The sequence below is a fragment of the Pongo pygmaeus genome, chromosome 10 (genome assembly GCF_028885625.2).
Source record: "Pongo pygmaeus isolate AG05252 chromosome 10, NHGRI_mPonPyg2-v2.0_pri, whole genome shotgun sequence".
In the NCBI taxonomy this organism is placed as follows: Eukaryota; Metazoa; Chordata; class Mammalia; order Primates; family Hominidae; genus Pongo; species Pongo pygmaeus.
In genome coordinates, this window is record NC_072383.2 from 61,548,169 (window position 1) to 61,560,349 (window position 12,181).

The window sequence follows — 12,181 nt, forward strand, 5'->3', positions numbered from 1 at the left end:
AAAAACAGGATTTTAGCCAGGCACAGTGGCTCATGCCTGTAATCCCAACACTTTGGGAGGCAGAGGCAGGCGAATTGCCTGAGGTCGAGAGTTCAAGACCAGCCTGACCAACATGGAGAAACTCCGTTTGTACTAAAAAAAAAATATATATATATATATATATATACACGCACACATATGTGTGTGTATATATGTGTGTATATATATATATATAAAATTAGCTGGGTGTGGTGGCACATGCCTGTAATCCCAGCTACTTGGGAGGCTGAGGCAGGAGAATTGCTTGAACCCGGAAGTCAAGGGTTGCAGTGAGCCAAGATCGCACCATTGCACTCCAGCCTGGGCAACAACAGTGAAATTCCGTCTCAAAAAATAAATAAATAAACAAACAAACAAACAGGATTTAAAATAGTGTATGACAATAACAGCTAACCTTCTCTGAACACCTGCTACATGTAGAGCATTTTTGTTGTAAATCCAACAAACATATGCATACTCAATTGCTTGTGGTTTACAGTTATAAACTTCTAAGATGGCTTGTTCACCCTGACACCGTAGGAGTCAAAGGCAGGTCCACTAGATCTAAGGCCAAAGGGGTGAGGAAAGCTGTCACAGGGAAAAAATGGAATGAACAGGCATAAGTTGTTCCCATAAATCTTCTGTCCTTGAATAACTTTTATTCCCTATCCTATCCCATGCCATTCTCTAATGCCAACCAAGTCCGGGTGCAGGGTGGCTCATACCTGTAATCCCAGCATTTTGGGAGGCCAAGGTGGGCGGATCACCTGAGGTCAGGAGTTCGAGACCAGCCTGGCCAATGTGGTGAAACCCTGTCTCTACTGAAAATACAAAATTAGCTGAGTGTAGTGGTGGGCACCTGTAATCCCAGCTACTCGGGAGGCTCAGGCAGGAGAATTGCTTGAACCCAGGAGACAGAGGTTGCAGTGAGCCAAGATTGTGACATTGCACTCCAGCCTGGGTGATAAGAGAGACTCTCTCTAAAAAAAAAAAAAAAAAAAAAAAAAAAAAAAAAAAAAAAGTCTAATGCCAACCAATACTACTAGGAAAAAGGCTGATTGGACAGTTATACTAGATGGACCAGGTTGATAATACCTGAACCCACTTGATCAACCTTAACAACACAAAAAGAGAAACAGCTGGCCATTATATGCCTCCTGATCCGCTGCAATCAGAAGTACCACCTCTGAAGTGCTCTTGTCAAAACTCAAATCTGAATCTGATCTCCACTTTTGTGAGTTTGAAACTGTCCGTAATAAAAATTTAAAAAAAAAAACTTAAGGTTATTGGTGAGTTGATAGTAACTATGAGAGGACTCAAAGCAAACCCGCCAGCAACAATACTCGACCTTTGCAGAACTGACAGCAGGAAACAGCTGCCCCCACCACGAAGCCAGGATGCAACACTTCATACCACTGCCAGTGTCTGCACCAGGAGCTCATTTATACTTCATCCACTGCCACAGTCATTTCACATCCGTCTCTGCATTAGAAACTTGACCTTGAAACCCCCGTTACTGATCCTGCCAGATGAAAGAAAACTTCTGACCCTGCCTTCCTGTGGCACTGGCTTCTGAGACGAGGTCTGGTGTCATGTGGTAGAGCCTAGGTCACATAGCTGACCCTTCACTGCAAGGAGACTGGGAAAGCAAATATTGAGCATTTATATGAGCTGTAGGTCTTTACCCTTCACCAAGATTCATAAGGAGGAGAATTCCCCAAAGAGGAAAGGGTTCAAGTACTAGGCAGCCAAAATGAAAGACAAATGTCTACTATAATTTTCTTTAAAAATTACTTTCAAGATGAAGTACAAATTCCTCACTGTTATGATTCGAACTCCTCCAAAATGTGACCCAATCAACTTTTTCAGGCTTGATTCCATTGTTCCTCCGCTCATATTCTATAATTCAGCCAAACTAGATGACTCACAATTGGGCAAAAAAAAAATCCACTTTCTCTCACTATTTGTGCTTATGCTGGCTCATCTTCCAAAACATCAGACCTCTATATGTGGCTCATTCTTGGAAGTTCATCACATTTATTACTTTCTCCACAAAAATTTTCATGATCCTAACTCTCGGATATGATGTTTTTTCCTGTTGTGGCCCCATTTTATTTTGTTTGAACTTTCACCTAAGGTTGTTCATTACATTCTGTCTTGTATGGTAGTTTTTTACATACTTGATTGAGGTCCTCCTCCATTACACTCTAAGCTTCTTAAGAATGTATTAGATTTTATTATCTTTGTCTCTCTTGTAATGCTTAGAAGAGAATCTTGAACATAATTACTTTGAATGCTTAGGCATAAGAGATTATTATTATTATCATGGTTTCAAATATAGAGTCTTGGTAGAATAGATTAAGAATTCCCAAAAGGCTGGGCGTGGTGGCTTACGCCTGTAATCCCAACACTTTGAGAGGCCGAAGCAGGTGGATCACTTGAGGTCAGGAGTTCGAGACCAGCCTGGCCAACACGGCAAAACCTTGTCTCTACTAAAAATACAAAAATTCGCCGGGCATGGTGGCCTGCACCTGTAATCCCAGCTACTCAGGAGGCTAAAGCAGGAGAATCGCTTGAACCCAGGTGGCAGAAGTTGCATTGAGCAGAGATCGCACCACTGTACTCCAGCCTGGGTGACAGAGCAAGACTCCATCTCAAAAAAAAAAAAAAAGAATTCCCAAATGGAAAATAGGTTTAAAAAATGATCACACTGGCAGGTTTTAGCCACATAAACTACACTCAGTCCCATTTTACTAGAAGCCAGAGTTCTGTACTGTCAAGGTTAGACTGATTCTGCATCCATACCTAATTTCTTTTCCATCTGCTCCATATCCATCCCCATACCTCCTCCATCTGGCCCTATACTGGTGGCAGCCTTGTCTCCAGTACTGTTTCCTTAAACAATATCTCTGCTCTAAAACCCAAGAAGATAGGACAATTCTATAAAAGGAGTTAAGAAAGGTTTTCTCAAAAGAGATGATATTTTGACAATTTTTAGAGTTCAAGTAGGCATTCCCTAAATGGAGAATTGGCAGACAGAATTTTAAACTGAGAGACAGAGGACTAAAAGTATATGCCACAATCAAAATGCGTATTATTTTTTGTGTAGCTGGATCATAGGCATATAAGGAAATGGAACCAGAAAAAGTATTTTGGGATCTGAATATGAAGAGCTGATGTGCTTGCTTGGATTTTATGTTCTAGGCCAGTAGTTCTTATCCTTTTGGAGATTCATGGATACCTTTGAGAACCTGAGAAATGTTATGAACCTTCTCCCTAAAAATTACACACATTGCCAAAGACCAAAAATTTCCAAAAAACTTCCAAGAGTTCCACACTTGGAGCTGTGAAGCTCATTTGTGGACAAGAGTCTACAGATACCTGGAGTAATAACCTAAGTTTTAGGGAAAAGGAGTTATCAAATGCAAAAAAAAATTATTTTTTGTTCAAAATTCATATTACTTGTTATCTCTGTCTTAGTCACTGATTCATCAGCACCTTACCATAAGGACTGCTGATCTTTGGGATCATTTTGTGGCAGAGACTGTTATCTAATTAATATTTATTCTTTCTTCTGATTTTACTCAAAATGCGCCCAACTAAAACACTACATTTCGCAGCCTTCTTTGCAGCTAGGATAGGTTTTGTGACCAAGTGTGGCCAAAGACATGATGCTGCCTCACCAACACCATGAAGAAATGTCTGTTTCTGAACTTTCTTTACATGAAAGAACAAATCTTTCTATGTTTAAGCCACTATAGTCAGTTCTCTATATTATTAGCAGCTGAACGCCAATTCCATCTAGTTCGTGTAGTGGTCAACAAAACACCAGCTACACATGACCCTAACCCTATTGTATGGTAAAGGATGTGGGAGGAAAATTATCTTCTTTTAGAAAACACTGTAAGCGACACACTTGGGATGGCTGCCCTGGAGTAATTAGTAAAGGTTAGTTCTCATTCAAGCAAAACAGAGTACAGAAAAAGATTCCCCAAGAATGTAAGAAACTAGTCCCTCATCCACTAAAAAATAATAACTCTGCTTAACTCTCACAGTTCTTCAAAAGGATAATGAATGTCTCTCTTCATCCACATGAAAAAGAGTGAAGTATGCCTCACAATGTTAATCTGATAACTTCCCTTTAAACCACAGATGGCCTGAAGAAGATTTATTTTCTTCCTGGGGTTGTCCAGAGCATGGGGTTTTACAGCTAGAATGTTTCTGGTTCTACTTTTCACTTCAAGTAGCTAGAGCCTAAAGTCTACCAACCATTTCCACTCATATCCCCCAGATACTTCCATTTCAGTATGTACAAAATGGAACCTACCTCCTCCAACTTCTATGGCCCGGTGAATGGTACTACCATCAGAAATCTAGAAATAATCCCGCACTCCTCCCTCCACATCTGTTGGTTGCTATGTACCTGTGATCCTACCACCTAAATTTTTCTCATGTCCTCTTATTTTTTCAGTCTCATCATTTCTCACCTGGACTACAGCAATTCCTAAATAACTATTACCATGCCTCCATCTAACTTATATATCATAGTTTAATAAAATGAATCTTTCAAAATGAAAATCTGATTAGTTTAATTCAAATCTCTTAGCAGGGAAACAAAGGCCTATTAGGATCTATTCCATGATTACCTCTCTAATGCCATCTCTTGGTACTTCTTCTCATACCCTACACAGCAGCCGAATAAAACCAATAGCAATTTGCTGAATGAGTCCTTCTCCATCCCATCTTCATACCTTTCCCTAGAAAGCGCTTTTCTCTCTTTGCCTGGAAAACCACTATTCATGCTTCAACACTTAATGGATGCATTACCACCTTCAGGAATGCTACCTTGATTCTGCCCCGAAGGAGCAGTATACCATGGCAATTAAGAGCAGGGGTTCATGAGCTCAAGCTGTTGGCTCTATGACCTTTGTCAAATAATTTAACCTCTCTGTGACTCAGATTCCTCATTTGTAACTTGGGGATAATTTCTCATAGAATTATTGAGAAAATTGAAAAAGACGCTATATATGAAAGTGGTTTGAACCATTTCTGGAATATGGTAAGCACTCAATAACATATATGAGCTGTTTTTCTTTCCAAGATTATGTTAAATTCCTTAGTTTTATGGTCCCAGACTTTCATGACCTACCAAATGTGATGGAAATAGTGGACTGATTCACAGAGTCTTATCAACTTGTCTTGTAGTTAGAGAAGTTGAAAAGCTAAAAATGTTACACTCACTCCCTTCAGCTAACACACTGTATGTATCCTATGCCTAATGGGTAAGATTTAAAGAGCAGAAACTAATCACAGGTCATCTTCCAGTCAGTTCTTTAGCAGTCTTTGCAAGCAAATATCATCTTGGAAATGACTATGTTTCAGCTGGTTCCCTGTGAGCAGTTTTGAATATTCATTCTTTGGTTTGCTGGGTGCCAGAAGCAAAAGCACAGTGGCAGCAGAGGTGTTGGTGGCAGTCTTGATTTCGGAACACCCTTTATGTGGCCTCACGGAAGCTCCCCTGTAGGTGAGATCTCTGTTGTTCTGAAGACGTTGCTGGATCCATAAGACATAGTGAATCTTAACTAACAATCTAGGTCAACCCCAGTATAAACTTTCATTTCTCCCAGCATAAACTCTGCAATCCAGTCAGGGTGCTTCCCTACTTTCCAAATACTCCATGCTTTCCTCGTCTTCCCACTTTTCTTATGCCATTTCCACCTCACTCCCAGCCTTCTAGAATCATTCTTGTAATCCCAAATCTTCCATTTGACACTACCTTTTAGAAAACTCCTTCGTTTATATGCAGTCATAGCTCCAATATAAACACTTTTTATTTTGCAATTTTTGGCAAAAGTAATCTGCAACAATAAAACAAGGATTAGGCAAGTTTACATACATATGATCACAACCTAGCCAAGAAAGCTTCATGAATCATTTCCATAGAGGGCATCATTTAACTTGGAGATCTTTTTCTCAGGACTTTGTAGGCTTTTTCAAAGTCTATTTAATGCCTCTTACTTCTGGTAAAAGAAATTTCTGCAGCCCCAAGTTCAACGTATAAATAGTTTTAAACTAACTTATATCACCCTTGGGGAATACAACATTTTGAATCAAAAGAGCCAGTTTAAACCAGGCATTGGCTCACGTCTGTAATCCTCGCACTTTTGGAGGCCAAGGCAGGAAAATGGCTTGAGCCCAGGAGTTCAAGACCAACCTAGGCAATATGGCAAGACCCTGCCTCAATTTTTTAAATAAAATTTTTAAAAAATTAAAAAGAGCCAGTTTAGACCAAATATGTGTTTCAAGATCTACCATTTTTAGGTAATGCTGAACTCTTTTATTGTTATTATTGTTAATGCAGTACTCTTTTATTAGAATAGGGAATAGACCACAGTCTACAATCAGGTTATATATTTTAAACCTGGAGATATAGGGTTTGATTCTACCTTGTTCAGTGATCTTAGGTAAGTAGTTTAAACTATCTGAGTAAATTATACAATTTAAGCAAAAGTCAGCAACATAAAAACACTGCAATTCTAAAGCTACTGAGGTTGCTTTAGAAACATGGTCCTCTAAAACTGAGGGTCCTCTACCGTGTCTTCTCTGAAGTGGCTCTTTTACTGTCCAAGCCATTTTGAACATGTGGATTCCAATATGCTTCAGTAGAAACCTTCCTGTGAGGAAAGTAACCTTAACTCAGTTTTTTGCTAAGCTCTGTTACATGCTATATATATATATATATATATATATATATATATATATATATATATACATAGCATCTGATAGTTTCAAAAGTCTTAAGTACATTTTTGTGTAACAGCTCAGGATTTTTAGACTCCCTCTCTATTGAAGATAAAGGCTTCAGCAGGAATGAAAGGCACTGACCTGACAAGCAATTTGAGTAGATACACAAAGCTGGACACTCAAAATTGTCTCTGTCTTCTGATACTGCCACACTGTAAAGGAAAACCCTAAGTACCCCAGCTCTCTCTTCTCTTAATCCCAGTGTGTTCCCAGGAAGCATCTTAGTCATGACATCCTTGGTGGTCCATCCTTCCAGCTTCCACACATGAATAGTATATTCCTTTACTATTGCTGCTTTAACAAATTACCACAAATGAAGTGGCTTGCAGCAACACCCAAGCATTATCTCACAGTTCTACAGGTCAGAATTCCAGGGGAAGCTCAGCTGGGTCCTCTGATCAGAGGTCATCAAAGTGCTGGCTGGCCTGGACTCTTATCTGGAGGCTCTGGGGGAGACCCCACTTCCATGCTCATTCAGATTGCCAGTACAGTGGGTCCTGTTGCCTTGCTGGCTGTGGGCCAGGGCTCATTTTCAGCTTCTGGAAGTTGCCAATTGTCCTTGGGGTTATGCTCGGCTCCTTCAAAGCCAGCAACAGAGCTTCAATTCCTTTTTACATTTCAAATCAATCTGATGTCTTCTGTTGCATCTAACTTCCTGCCTTCTTCTTCTGCCTTATTCTTCTGGTTTGAGGATTCATGTGAATACATTGGGTCTACCCAGAAAATCCAAGAATCTCCCTATTTTAAGATTAAATAATTAGTAACTCTATTTATATCTGCAAAGTTCCCTTTGCCATGTAAGGTAATATATTCATGCTCCCAGGGATTAGGGGCTACAGAGTGTTCTTGGGGGCTTTAATTCTGCCTACCACAATCAGACGTGTCTGAAACCAAGGCTTTCCAGCTGGGGCACCTGGTTCTTACAGCACTCAGTGAACCCAGGGAGAGGGGGGAAATCTTTATCTGCAAGTGTCCACTTAAAATCCATGAAGGATAAAACTTATTTGTTAAATGTTAGAATTATTGCATAACAATAAGTATATTGGCCGGGCATGGTGGCTCATGCCTGTAATCCCAGCACTTTGGGAGGCTGAGGTGGGCGGATCACCTGAGGTCAGAAGTTCGAGACCAGCCTGGCCAACATGATGAAACCCCATCTCTACTAAAAACACAAAAATCAGCCGGGCATGCTAGTGGGCACCTGTAATCCCAGCCACTTGGGAGGCTGAGGCAAGGAGAATCGCTTGAACCCAAGAGGTAGAGATTGCAGTGAGCTGAGATCATGCCATTGCATTCCAGCCTGGGCAACAGAGCGAGACTCTGTCTCAAAAAAACAAAACAAAACAATAAATGTATTTACACTCTCCTATCCAATATCTTTTATCAAAAAATGTAGAAATTCGTTTGATTTTATGAAAATTACAATTACAAGGTCAATATTCTGGATAAGGCATTATATATGTTTGACTTTGTGTGACAATAGATTACATGTGAGTTTTTGTGTCTGTTTGTGTACAAATATAGAGAAAGTCAATGTAACATAGTGGGAGTAAACAGATTAGACAAACAGACTTCTAAATTTTAGCATGAATTCTGCTACAAACTACGTGTGTGACTTTAAACAAGTCATTTAAAGAACTCTCGTCCTAGTCTTTTCTATTGTAAAGTTGGCTGTTTCATCATGTTGACATCCAGCTGAAGATTCTGTATCTCAAGTAGTTTATATATATAATAAAGTAAAATGGCTCAGAAACCCAGATATCAACTCCTTAGAACCATTTCTTCATAGAAGAGTTAAGGAGAATTTAATTTTTTATTACAATTTCAATGAAGTATTTTTCATTTCTTCCTAGAAAAATCACCAATTTTTGTTTCCCTTTCAAGTCATCTTGCTGTCAACGAAAGGAAAATTCACAAGTTTAAAATCTGTTCCTCAAGAAACACAGTGAAAGTTTAGTTTTAAAGAGGTTGAACATCTCAAGATTAATACACATTCTAATGCAAAACAGATTGTTATCAAAATGCCTTCCTAAGAAGGCAACATAAGCAGAACAAATCCTGCAAAAGATTTTACCCATCATATTTTTCCTGTGATGAATTCTGGTACATCATCATTCTTCCTCTTAAATTAACAGCAAGTTCCCTTTGCTCCAGTTCACAGCATCTATTTTCCAGTACACCAGCAATTGCACAAAACATATTTTTAGTAAAACATACATAATATGTGTTTTGGGTACAAGAATCAGCTCTTCTTTGTGGACTCAAAACCCCATCAGTTTCAACAACACTGACCTCATCTAACAAGGTTATCTACAGTTAATGTGAAAAAATGTTTGTTGAAGGTAGTCAGTGTCCACATTAACAGAATCCAATTTTTTTCCCCTGAAAGAGATGCATGGGTTCAGAAGTTCTTACATACCAAGTAATCTTACAAGCTTACATTTTCTTTATTTTTATTAGTTTTTATATCCAAAATGTGTGTATTGGGATGGTTTCCTATTTATCTTGATTCATGGTGCTTTTAGTGTTGCTTCCATCTGAAGGAACATTCTTCTGTAAGCCTTGCTTTTCCTCCTGTATGCTGACAGAGGACAGTGGAGCAGACGACCAACAAAACTACTATTTGAGCATGGCTAACAATCGTGCTGATCTTACAGCATCCTGGGCATTTCACATCCATGAAGTAGGAATTGAAGCTCTACACCAGGCCCTGCTTCTTGTGTTGCCTTCTCTCCATTTCTGGAGAACAATGAAGGAGAGCCTTCCCAAGAGGCATGCTCTCCTGGGGAGGTCATCACCGCCAGAAAAAAAAACGAGCTTACAATTTCTGTCACTTGCTTTCACTTCAATCTCTTTAAGTGTCTTTAAATGACACTTAGTTGTGTTTAGTTGAATTAGTACAATTAGTTTCTTAAAAAGTAGTTTTCACTTGCTAGTAATTGCTGCTGATAGTCAAAGAGTTTATTAACCTCATAAGTAAGGCAAAAAAAAAGCACAGCACCCCTAATTTGTATTGTGTGTTTTATTTCCCTATGACATACACAGACTATTTCTATTACGGTTATGTGAACATATTTCAAAAAGCAGAAACCATCTCTAGTTCTGATAGCACTCAAAGCACAGCACTTTGCACATTGTGGTTGCTCGATAAATATATTTGCATAATTTATTAATCAAATTCATGAAATTCCATAGAGCATATAGCAAAGTAGAGAACAGTCCAGTTCTAACTAATGCTAATTAGTACCAAAGCAGCATGTTCTCTTCTGTTCTGGGACCACATTTTCAATCAATTTTTATTAAAAAATTTTAAAAATTGTATTAAGGTACAATTTACATACAATTAAACACTCATTTTAAGGGTTGATGAGTTTTGACAAATGCATACATCTAAGCATACCTCACCAACATAATCAAGATATGTATGCATGTATACATTTATGTACGTGTGTATATATATATATGTTACACAAATGTATATAGAGGGTGGTCACTGGGGATTATGGGTGTTGATTTGCGAGGCTATTTTTGGAGTGCAGATCTGTGAGTTTTAAGACCAGTATAGACTTATATTACCATCTTCACAACCAAGATACTGAACAATTCCATTATCCCAAAAAAATTCCCTCATGCTACCCCTTTGTGGTCAAGCACTTCCCAGACTCCTAGACCCTGACAACCACTGGTCTGTTCTCTGTTCTGGTAGTTTTGCCTTGTCCAGAATGTCATTTTGATTCAATCATACAGTATAACCTTTTGAGACTGGCTTCTTTCACTCAGCATAATGCTTCTGAGATTCATTCATGTGTGTGCATCAATAGTTCATTCCTTTTTATTGTGAAGTTGTATTCTATTATATGGGTATACCACAGTTTATACATTCACCCACTGAAAGGCATTTGGGTTCTGCCCAGTATTTGGCAATAAAATAATAAAACTGCTATAAACCTCTTTGTACAGTTTTGTGTGTGAACGTAAGTTTTCATTTCTCTGGGATAAATACATAGTATAAAATTTCTGGGTCATATTGTAAATGTATGTTTCAATTTATAAGAAACTGACAAATTATTTTCCATCTTGTATTTTGCATTTCCAACAGTAATATATGAGAGTTCCAGTTACTCCACTTCCTAGCACTTGGTATTGTTTGGGATGGTTTCAGTTTCATTAATTGTGGTTTTAATTTGCATTTCCCTAATGGCTAATGATGTTGAGCATCTGTCACATACTTATTTGCCATCTGTATGTCTTATTCAATGACTGTTGAAATTATTTGCCTATTTTTTAATTGGCATTTGTTTTCTTATCATTGAATTTTGGGAGTTTTTTTATATATTCTGGATACATTGTTTTATTATATCTATGATTTGTGAATTTTTTTCCCAATCTGTAGCTTGTCTTATTCTCCTAATTGAGTCTTTTGCAGAGCGAATGTTTTTAATTTGTATGAGGCCCAATTTATCAATGTTTTTTGAAGATTATGCTTTTGATGTCATATCTAAAAACTTTTTGCCAAACCCAAGGTCAACCAGATTTTCTTCTATATTTACTTCTAAAACCTTTATAATTTTACATTTAGATCTACAATCTACTTCAAGTTAACTTTTGTATAAGGTATAAAAATTAGGACTTTTTTGGATATGGATGTGCAATTATTCCAACACCATTTGTTGAAAGAAAATACTCTTCATTGAATTGCTTTTGCACCTTTGTCAAAGTCAATTAACTATCTCGTTATGCACCTACTTTTGGGCTCTATTCTGTTTCATCGATCTATGGGCCCATGGTTTCACAAATATCATACTGCCTTGATTACTGTGACTTCATCAGATGTCTTAAAATCAAATATGGTACTTTCTCAAACTTTATTTTTTTCTTCAAAATTATTTTGGCTATTACAGTTCCATTGTCTTTTTTATGTAACTTTAAAATAAGCTTGTCTGTTTCTACAGAATATCCTGCTTGGATTTTTCTTTGAATTTATTAAAATCTATATATCAATTAGGGAATGATTGATATATTAATTAAGTCTTTCAATCCATGAACATAGTTATCACTCTTCATTTATTTATTTGGTCTTTCATTTTTATTTTGTTCTTTAGTGTTTTTTATTTTTATTTTTTCTTTGAGACAGGGTCTGGCTGTGTCACCAAGGCTGGAGTGCAATGACACAATCACAGCTCACCAAAACCTTAGCCTCCCTGACTCAAACCATCCCCCTACCTCAGTGTCCCAAGTAGCCGGGTCTACAGGCGTGCACCACTATGCTTGGCTAATTTTTGTATTTTTGGTAGAGACAGGGTTTCACCATGTCACCCAGGCAGGTAGTGTTTTCTTTAATTTTCAGCATACATATCCT

At 38.0% G+C, this 12,181-nt stretch overlaps 1 pseudogene; it reads right to left on the minus strand.

The window, feature by feature from the left end:
- Nucleotides 1-9,343: 9,343 nt before the first annotated feature.
- LOC129010126 (small ribosomal subunit protein eS27-like) lies at nt 9,344-9,598 on the minus strand (annotated as a pseudogene).
- Nucleotides 9,599-12,181: the final 2,583 nt, after the last annotated feature.